Source organism: Adiantum capillus-veneris, chromosome 14 (genome assembly GCF_014529385.1).
Source record: "Adiantum capillus-veneris isolate H3 chromosome 14, ASM1452938v2, whole genome shotgun sequence".
NCBI lineage: Eukaryota > Viridiplantae > Streptophyta > Polypodiopsida > Polypodiales > Pteridaceae > Adiantum > Adiantum capillus-veneris.
The window spans coordinates 25,203,659-25,214,533 of record NC_140944.1 but is presented as its reverse complement, the minus strand read 5'-3'; the positions used below and the strand labels follow the sequence as shown (position 1 = coordinate 25,214,533).

Here is a 10,875-nt window from a genome sequence, read left to right as displayed (position 1 = left end):
ACAACTTTTTGTTTTTAAGCAAAAGTCCAAAGTGTAAATGCTCTTCAGTTTTATCCAACTTTCAATAGAACTTGTAAAGAAACCATAAGCCCGATGAATTATGTGTATAACCCAGTTTTTGTTATTAATAGTTTACTTTGTCTATGTGTTTTTTTGATATGGAGTCCACCTTTCTTTTTGAATAAGTGACCTAGTACCATCTTTAGTTCAAAGTTTATTTCCCATTTTTACAAAGCTTTTTATTAAGCCATGTACATACCTATCCTGAAATTAATCAGGTAAATGGTACATGTACCTTTAGAACCATTAGTCAAAGTATAATATCTTTTAAACACTTCTTTCAAAGCTTTTACTCGATTGGTTTTAGGCAAAAAAAACATTCATCAAAAAATGCTTTTCCAAAATTTGATCCGACTAGTGTAAGTAAACAATTCCTTAAGTCATGAGATCCATACTTTTGTCATGTCATCCCCATCCTAGATTGCAATGTAACCTCATCATATTTTACCATTAAAGTGAAATCAAGATCAAACTAGCAGTTTCACTCTTTTATAAAACAAAAAAACCATTTTTTTGAGGCAATCTCAAGCCAGTCGGGTTCATCCCTTTAAACCAGATGTTACATTTAGAACAAAATATATATCTTTAAATGTACATTGCCTTCGCGGCCTGTCCTTGTAGTACAAAAAACCTCTAAACGTTATGAACCAGTCTGTGGGAAATTGAGCCCATAACTATAGTCATGTGTACAATTCCAGGTATGTCCAAGATGTAATCATGTACTATCTAATGCCAGTCATCCCAAATCAACAGAGACAGTAAGCAAAAAAAATGCTAGTGTAAGGCAACCCATTCCAATAGTTCAATATGCTTGGTAATCAAACCTGCTCTTTTTTTTTAAATTTTTAAAACGAAGTTAGTTTATCGTGAACCTAGGTAAAAAAACCAGAGTGCAGAATGGAAGCGTTTTCGTTTCAAAAAATTACTAGTATGGTTGCTAAGCCAACCCATTTAGATGATATAGAAAAAACCAGAGCGCCCAGTAAAAATATACAGAGTGCAGACCTTAGAAACGCCTTCCGTATTCACAAGCTCCATGATTATGTAGTAGGCAAACTTCAAAAAGCCTCAATCTCCCTTTATACCAACACTATCACAACGCAAAAAAGACTAAGTGAGGGGCTCATCCAACCCTCACCTTTTATAGAGGTTTTTGAAAATGATGCAGATCAGTAGCCGGTGGTCCCTTCTCCAAGGTGTAATGCATTAAGAAACATCCACCTTGGCCCCATAGGGGGATTGAGAGGAAAAGAAGATCATCATTACGTAGTAAGCGGGTACACAGGGTACTTGTCTGTGCACTATACACTAAGTGATAAGCGAGATCAACACCGCAAACCTATGAGCGATCGCCTAGGCTCATAGAAAATTAAGTGGGAGAGGGGAGGTGAAGCACATCATGCAATAAGTGTGATGCAGAGAGCTCCATGTGTAAAATAAGTTATATGCAACAGGTGTGAATGCCTTGATTTAATCAAGAATAGTTACTACGTTGCTCATTGTTGTCTACGGGTGCATTAAGTCGTTATTTTAACTTTTGATGCACCTTGTTTAAGGTATAAGTTCAGTTTATGCTCTAAGGAGCCAAGCCCACGAGAGGGGGGGGGGGGGGGGGTGTTTGTTTTTATAAAATTTTGTCTTTTTTGTGGTAAAAGAGAAGTCCTTTAACTGTAAAAAAAAAAGGTTCAAGGGATGTTTTTATTAAAAAATAGAAGTAAATACTAGCTATGAGATAACTTGTGTGTGTGTGTGTGTGTGTGTGTGTGTGTGTGTGTGTGTGTGTGTGTGTGTGAGAGAGAGAGAGAGAGAGAGAGAGAGAGAGAGGGAAAGTGAGTTTTTTTCTTGAATTTTTGTATATGGGAAACTCAAACTAAAGCACCTAGAAGATCCTAGAAAAGGACTAAAATAACACCATTGCAATGAAGAGACGTAAGCCACATGTATGGATAATACTTTAGTAATTGTTCCTTGTTTCATTGATATGTGTCACAATTGAATTTCGGACGACATGTGTTGGTTGTTATTTTTGTAGAGACTTGAGTGTTTCCAGATGAGAACAAGAAGGAACACAACCACATGGTTGATACCATTATTTGATATGGTTATCTAACTCGAGATCATGGGGCATTTCTTGGTTTTTGTGGTAGGTCCTAGTGGGGGTTCCACGTCTATTATTGCTCAAAATTTCAAGGATAGGGTCTTCGTTAGCATCATAATTTATAAAGCTTTAGGAAAAGTTGCAAGACTTGTGGGGGACAAAGTTCCTGGTGTGGGAGGAGAATTGCCGACTTAAAACATGGTGGAAACAAATCAAAAAGAGTAAATGCACTAAACTAATTATGGTTGTTTGATATTTATGCATAAGAAGTTTACATCTATTGAACTCTTCTAAAGAGAGAGTATTCCAATCGGTTGAAGTATCCATTAGTGTCCGCTTTCAATTTATTGACATGGACAATCTAGGGAAGTCGAGCAGCTACTTTTGGCTCTAAACACCACCAATGCATAAGTGATCAAATTGTAAGATGTCGGGGATTAAGCGGTTTGGTAGACGACTCAAGAAGGAAAAGGTCCACTGGCTATGGAAAATTGATAAGGAAGATTCAAAGCACAAGAAATGTAGCACAAGCTGCAAATTGGAACCAAGCATTGTATTGCTAATTGAAATACTAGAAATCGATTACAAGCAATTGTTGCAAACGGGGCCTTGTGTATGCTCACTATGAACGGCAAACACTATGGGTTCACTCACCCTCTATGTACCTCACAATGGGTGATGTACACTAGAGGAGAGGAGCAAGCTAACGACAAATGCTTCAAGAAAATTACTAATTTCTGAGCGATTTTCTTTTCCTTTTTTGTCTTCTTCTTCATGCTCCTTGAGAGAGATGAAGTGCACGAGCGAGAGCATGTGTGAGTGTGTGCAGCAATAGAGAGGAGAAGAGGAGACCTTGTGTTTGCAAGGGCTAAAAATCACTCTCAATATGTGAGCCCCCTTATTCTAGTATGTACACAATGAATAAGTATAGTGGGTAGGCACCTAGACTAGCCGGACACATGGGGCTTTACCCCAACACCTCCCACGTAAAGGCCAATGTGACCGTGAGAGAGAAAAGAAAACCATACAAAACTTGAGCAATACCTATACAAGGCCATCACAAGTATGACCTTAGCCACTGCTCACTGAATTTGTGTGCATCCAGCTCTAATTGTAGAGGAAGTATAGAGTGATCGACACCATACTCCTCACCAAAGCTGCACACATCCCGCAGGTATCTCACTGTACGCTATAAAGTACCCCTATGCTCAAGGACAATGTCAGTCACTGCACGGCTGACTTCTCCCACTGTAAATGCACCTATTTCAAATGCAATCTCGGGTCTCGAGATCAGTATCTCATACATGAGACTCCCAAATGCTGATGCAATCCTGGTAATCTTTGCCAATCTGACCATCTCAGTCAAATCTAGCTCAAAACACCACTCATGGAAATCATCTTGACACCCGAACTCCAATCCTTGGAATCCATCCTTGTGTCCATCGCATGTCACATGTGCACCAAGAGCATTTTTTTGTCTTGAACCCTATGTGGCAAGAGCAATGCCTAGCTCCAACTCGCATGCATCAGCCTCTGGCCTAAGCATATCCATGAATGATTGAATCACAGCGGAACCCTCATCACTCAAGCCATCCATATCCGTCATTGTATCTATGCCATTTGACATATATGTGGTAATCTCTTCAGGAGGGAGATTGTTGATGATAGTTTTATTGGCTACCACATAGTGCTCTTGGATTAGAGCGGGTTTTTTGGCATCATTTGAGCGATTTTTCTCACTTGTTTCGTTACATTGATTTCCATATTTGTTGAGAGTTCTCTTAGACAGGTTATGCCAGTTTATGTTGTATTTTGATAGTGCTTGGTGTATGAGTTAGCCAGGCTTTGGCTATTGTCAGTTGATCGATTTGTGCTTGATCTTGTGACAGGTTATTGCCATTGATTTGGCATGTGCATCATTGTCAGAGTTTGTGCTTTTTCATACGAAGTTTGATGGTTCAAATTTTGAGCATTGGAAAGTAGGTATGCATGATGCATTGAATGAGTTGTTGGTGTACGAGATGGCAGACTATTGCTGCAAGTGGTACATCATACGTGTTGCGAGATGTACGCCATGTGCCAAGTTTGGCGCAGAGCTTGATTTGTGTGAGTCAATTACGAGACAACAGACACCAGGTAGTGCTGGACGAGCGTAGTTTTAGATTGCATCATGGACAACTAGTCATAGCGAGAGGTGCTAGTGTTGGCACTATTCATGTGATGCAAGTATGTCAGGTGGGAGACGGCACTATCATTGTGAGTATGAAACCATGCAAAGAGACAAGTTATGTCTCCTTTGCAGATAGGTTGCATGATGCTCTAGTTTGTGAGCATGTTGAGCCAGTTGTGCAATAGGGCATGTCAGAAAACACTCTCACAATGCAATGCCAAAACACTATGGCCAAGCAACCACTGAGTGCCAATTGCAATCAAAACACAACTCCAAACCATGCACATAAATAAATAAACTTGCAAGAGAAATCCGACAAAGTTTTGGAAGTATTTGGCTATCTAACCATAATAATCATACATACCATAAACATGCTCAAAACCACAAGCAAATCATGCATAAAATCCTCACTCACGCATACACGAGTTGCCCCAAAGTCTCAACTCTCTAAACTTGGAAAACAATTCTATAATCTGAAACACAAAGTGCATCAACCACAGTCTACAAGCGAAGCATATACTAGCATAAGCCTGGATGCAAAGCAACCAAAATATGGCATAAATTGATGCTCAAAACAACTGAAAATCAACCCACATATGCCATTGCAAGGCTAAGAATATCATCCATGGAAAAGCGCACATCATGTCCATCCACATGGAAATATAAACGAGTATCAAGTATACACCAAATGTGTATCAGGTCAGCATCCAAATCAGTTGAAAATTCAACTCACAATCATGCCAGAAATGCTTGCAAAACTCTTTGCAAATCCATGTACCACACGCCTGAAATCTTCTTAATCACATAAGTCAATGCACATAACCTATAATGAATCCACTCTCAAATCCTGAGAGTCCACAAGAATGCATAGATCTACAAAGTGTTCTCAACATATGCGCATAAATTTGTTGAAAATATCAACCCACACTCTCTTCAATGAGAGCAAAACATCAATGTGCAAAACAAGAGAATGACAAAGCTCAATCTGAGCTTTCCGAATGTAGCAAATCACCACAATATCCATACATAATCTTCAACTTTCTGAACACCTTATAGTCAGTCAGCCCATATCTCTCAAACCGTTCAGAATTTGCAGAAATTCCTTCTCCAAAGTTGTAGATCTCAAAACAATGGTTAGGAGTCATGGGAATGGACCTGAAATGGGTTGTCTTTACAGACCAAACTAGATCTGTAAAATCTGCAAGTGTGTACCCTAGATGTGTAGGCAGTCTGCCAAGCGTACAAAAAAATCAGTTTTGAATTTGAAAAAACTTTCAACTGGAAAGTTGTAAACCACGATGCGCTGATACCATTTGAAGTGCACGAGCGGAGCATGTGTGAGTGTGTGCAGCAATAGAGAGGAGAAGAGGAGACCTTGTGTTTGCAGGGGCTAAAACTCACTCTCAATATGTGAGCCCCCTTATTCTATTATGTACATAATGAATAAGTATAGTGGATGGGTGCCTGACCTAACTGGCCACATGGTGCTTTACCCCAATGAGAGAGAGAGAGAGAGAGAGATAGAGAGAGAGAGAGAGAGAGAGAGAGAGACCTTTCCCCAAAGTATAATTTATGATGTCTTGCTCCAATGAAGATTTTGACCACACCATTGGCCTTGCAAGGGGGTGGGGACGCAAAACCTCAAGAAACCTCATAGAAAAACTCCCAAAACACTCCTTTGATTTCTATCTTGTTCATGTCCACAATGAACACATGCAGGTATCACCCCCACTGTAAACATGCTATCATCAATCTCCCAATATGTTGCTTCAGGAAAGCGTAAACCCCTCCAAGATTGTAGGAAAAGCACAAAAATTTGTAGCCACCAGAGCGTAAACATTCAATAACCAATTATAAATCCTCTTCATCATAGCATATGTACATACCTTGTCCCAGGCCGTATGCAACATAACACCCTCGTGAATCAAATGGCATATAGATCAAATTTCCAAGACTACGGTGCACATAACCATATCCTCCTGGATCAAATGACATTGTCTCTAGCTACCATAAATAACAATCATTGTAATATCCACCTTGAGGATACTGGCATGAGTGAAGACCTGTATAGCATATTGTGAATTGAAGTTTCTCCCTAGTCCATGAAGCTTATGGAGAGCCTATGGAACCACCATGTTCAAATGGTAGCAACCACAAGTCCACCATTGGAGCTAAAATCAATAGGAAATTGATATCGTCCTCACTAGCATCAACACCCTCAATATGCACCACCGGTTCAAAAATTTCTAGAGCATCTACTACTTCATCTAGAACCTGAAATTAAAAAATGCATGTACATCATTCTAGGGAGGCATAAAACCAGCTAGAGCCTCATCTAACATCTTCATAAACTCCACATCATTTGCATCCCCTCGTTCGCTAGAGGTCACATCTATTATCGTATTGTATGTGCCCTTGATATATGGAGCCTGGAACCCTTCCAAACTATCATTTAGAAGCTCCAATAATGCATCATCAACTTCCTCCACCATTGAAATATCCTGTAATTTCCTTGTAGTCTATTGTAAAGATATATATGCATTGAGCATGCATAAGATCTGTATATACCTATAATTATTCCTCTTACTTCTCAACTACACCTTTTTTACTTGTTAGTAGGCATCTCTCTACCTCTTCTTCATAGAAATGTGCATATGCCACAAAGAGAGTATAGATTTCCCATTAACATGTCATTCGTATATTTTATGCACAAGCTAGTAACAGTAAGTACTTATATATCCCCTCTGAATAACCACTTTCTTCATTGAAATATTCAAATCACACATATATGTACCACAAATAGAAACATTGTTCCATACATGACCCTGAATTTTTCATTGTAGTAATATCCATATCGTGATCTAAGTCCTCATGCATCTTCTTCTCACTGTCTTGCAACACAGTGTGAGCATCCATGTGACTTGCGGATCTATCCTCATCACTGAAGCAATTGCAGGAGGCGGTTGCAACAAATGCCACCTCCAAAGGACTTCCTTCGACTTCAATTTGGCAAAGTTTCTTTGAAAAAACCCACCCGGTCTTCAACATTTATTTGTCAAGTGTCAGCATGATGTGCCTATGTAGACAACTGCTATGCCTAATGTGACATCACTTGCGACCGCATGTGATAATTGGCTTCAATCTATGGAACATACCGAATTCATATGATGAGTGTAATCAATCGTAAAATTCTATTAGGGTCTTTGACAGATACTTTTAGTGTGTTAATACTGATTTGTTGCAAAATCTAAGCAAAAATTGTCCTTTTCACTCTCCTCTCAGTTGGTTGCGTTGACTTTCTAGACGGTTCAGGGCTAGATGAGACACAATCTTGGATGCCAGTGAGTTTTTTCCACATTGCAGAACCATATGGCATGAGAATGTGTTGCTTAGTTGAGAATTATGGGTTCACTTAAATGGAAGAGATCATGCTATGGTGCGACGAATGTATGTACATGGCCATGTGTGAAGACAACCTTTTAAACCTAAGGGTTAATTGGGGTTAGTTGGTGGAAAACCCACTCAATTTTTGAATTCACAAGCTTTATACATAAATGAAATAACGATTCAAATGTATATGTATACATATGTGCACAGGCTCACCACCTTTTAGACCTAGTTTGAGAACAAAGATTGGAGTATGTGCCAGCGTTAAGCCGTGAAAAATAGGCTAGTGATGGAGCTTCCTGAGGAGCTAGTGGAGAAGGTGTTCCTTCGTTCTGTCAACACAAATGTAAAGTTGTATGCGTCTTTGCCCTTCTCTCAGCTCCTTCGCTCCTCTAGGGCGTTGCAGGCCCTCAACTCCAGCATCACCTTTCAACTCTGCATATCTTTGCACGCACCTTCTCTGCGTGCTTCCGATTGGATCACATGGCGAACCTCTTGCGCCACACTCCACAATTCCTCGTCGTCGGCGGTGGCCATACTGAAGCCCCGGCCACTTGTCACCCACATTGTCGCCTTTGCCTCCCTGGCTGGTTTCCGCGTCGAATCTTTGTCATTAACTCGCTCTCCACTCGGTGGCGGCCTTGGCTTCTTCCACAACTCCCTCCACCATCGGCTGATGACGATGACATCAACATGCAGGAAGGTTCCTCTAATGACGATAATGAGGATAAGATGAGTACTGAAATATCAGCTGGTTCAGAAGCAGAATATGCAGAGGTGAAAGTTGCCATGCATGGAAAGGATGTGCAATATTCCACTCTCATTTCTGATTCTAGTACTAACTATAGTACGTCTAGAGTTCCATCAGCAGATGGCTTTGCACACAGGCAGCAGTCTTCATCTTCCTCTCATCATGTCGTCGAAGAGATATTTGTGGTTGGCTTGCATTCGGACTTCTATGGCAATCCCATTAGACAGCCGCATTTCAAAGCAGTCATCGTCAGCCTTACCGCCAACAGGACCAAAGCGATGGAGACACTGGAGTACGACTGCTAGAAAACAACAGGGAGGCCTCGAGTACACATTTACTCTGATTGTATGTGCGTACAATACAAGACGTGGGATGTGGCAGGAATTTCGTGCACCTTTTCCATCGAGATGCAAGACCTTCATCCTCGGCAAAATTCCATAGTCACAAAGTTATTCGGGCAAGATTTGTGTAAACAAGATCAATATAGGCTTGCACATTTCACATATGCCTCTCTTGTGGAATGCAAGGGAGAGCTTTACTTTGTGGGAGCTTTTGAGTGGATCTCTATCCCTCTTGAAGTGTACTAGCATTAATGCCCTTCTCTCTTCGATCTCATGACTATCAAGCGAAGGTACAAGGAGAAGAAGGGATCAAATTGTGGAAGTTAAGCGACGACGACGACGGGTAATTTCTCCATTAATGCAGATCCTTGGGGAACGATATGGCAAGCAAGCAATTTTGTTGAAGAGAAGAAGAAGTGTGACTCACTATAAGAGGAGTTGTCTATAACCGCTAACATTGTCGTGAAAAAACAAAGGAAAAAGGAGAGAGAAAAATTTGCGGGGGAGGCAATAACCGCGGCTATGTACGCGGTAGTGGTTTCTCAGCAATAAGCGCGGTAATAGCCGCGATAATATACCCACAGATATTATCGCGACAGTTGCCATATTTATTATCGCGCTTATTATCTCTACACGCTAATTCAAAAATAAAGGTGCTCATTTGAGTCACCCAATTTTGGGTGGCCCAAATGAGCACCTTTATTTTTTACCTGCATAAAACAATGAAACATCAGTTGTGTTTTGAAAAAAATATAAAAAATACCAAAGAACTTAAATTGAATTTACTTTACCTTGACATTAAAAAATGTATAAGATCAACTATTTTAAAAAGTTACAATAAAAAGTAAATAGTTGTATATACATTGTGCCACATTAGGACTTTACGAAAGTTTGGACAAAATATTTTTCTATCTAATCCTCCTCTATCTCTTCATCGTCTAGAGGCACGTATGTTGGATCACTTTGACTCTACATAAACCCAAACCAAATTAAACATTTACCAACAGCTCAAAACATTTGATACAAAATTACTTATTTAAACTTACTGCTTGTAGTAGTCCAACCGCCGTGTCGAATTGTTCGGAAGAGATGTGGTTGTTTTCGAACAACCATCGCCAAGTATCAAATTATGTATGTCGCTCTCGATACTTGATCATCTCTCTAGTTGGTCGAGAGAGAGTGATAGTTTCCTAGTTAGCAATAACAATACCAAATCATCAACTACAATCTTTATAAGCACCGATACGTTATAATCTAATTAATCTTACATATTTATCCTTCCAAGCTCCCTTACCTCCTGAGCCATAGTGCGTGGGAGTTTTTCATGCGCGAGCCTCGCGTTGTTATCTATATGATGAGCCCGTTCACAGCTTGATCGCTCTTATCTTGAATTGCCCACTCCCACTCCGTGTCTGCCATGTTGCCACCGCGGTAACTCCTGTCTGGATCTCTGACCTAGTTGGCTGATGCGCGTCGCACACTAGACTGCTTGTTTTTTAGAAATGTCTTTATGTATCCCTCCAACCATTGTTGTGAGAAACGTTGATCGGGGGCGTTTGAAAATCTAGCTAACAGAACGTCCTCAATGTACCGTGCATTATTGGAGAGTTGGTCTCTAAACTTTATAAAACAGTTCTTATACGTTGAATATATAAGAATTTGTAGATGGCGTCGAAATGCTCTGCCATGTGCTGTGCCGAAATCCACCTCCCCGCCATATTTAACCATGTAGTAGCATCCATGCGTGTCTGGCACGGATGCATCAGTATCCTCGTCCTCTGCGTCAAGGGCGGCACGCTTTGTTCAAGTGGGGACTTCGTTCCCTCGCCACTACCAAAACATGCGAAACCACAAGATCTGACGCCGCTTCGTCGCTCACGGCACTCGTTACCCTGAGACCAGCGTCGATGCGCGCTGCCAGAGGAAGTTCATCGACGATGTTCTGACGAAGTAGGAATGGAATGGAGTGGCGTAGGACCCTGTGATTCCATGGGAGTAGGACCCTGCAATGCAAGGGGAATAGGACCCTGCGATGGAATAGGAGTAGGACGATAGGAAGGGAGAGTAG

At 40.7% G+C, this 10,875-nt stretch overlaps 1 pseudogene; it reads left to right on the top strand.

Annotated features, from left to right (window-relative positions):
• The first annotated feature begins 8,004 nt into the window (after positions 1–8,004).
• Positions 8,005–9,239, top strand: LOC147442115 (uncharacterized; annotated as a pseudogene).
• The last annotated feature ends 1,636 nt before the right edge of the window (positions 9,240–10,875 follow it).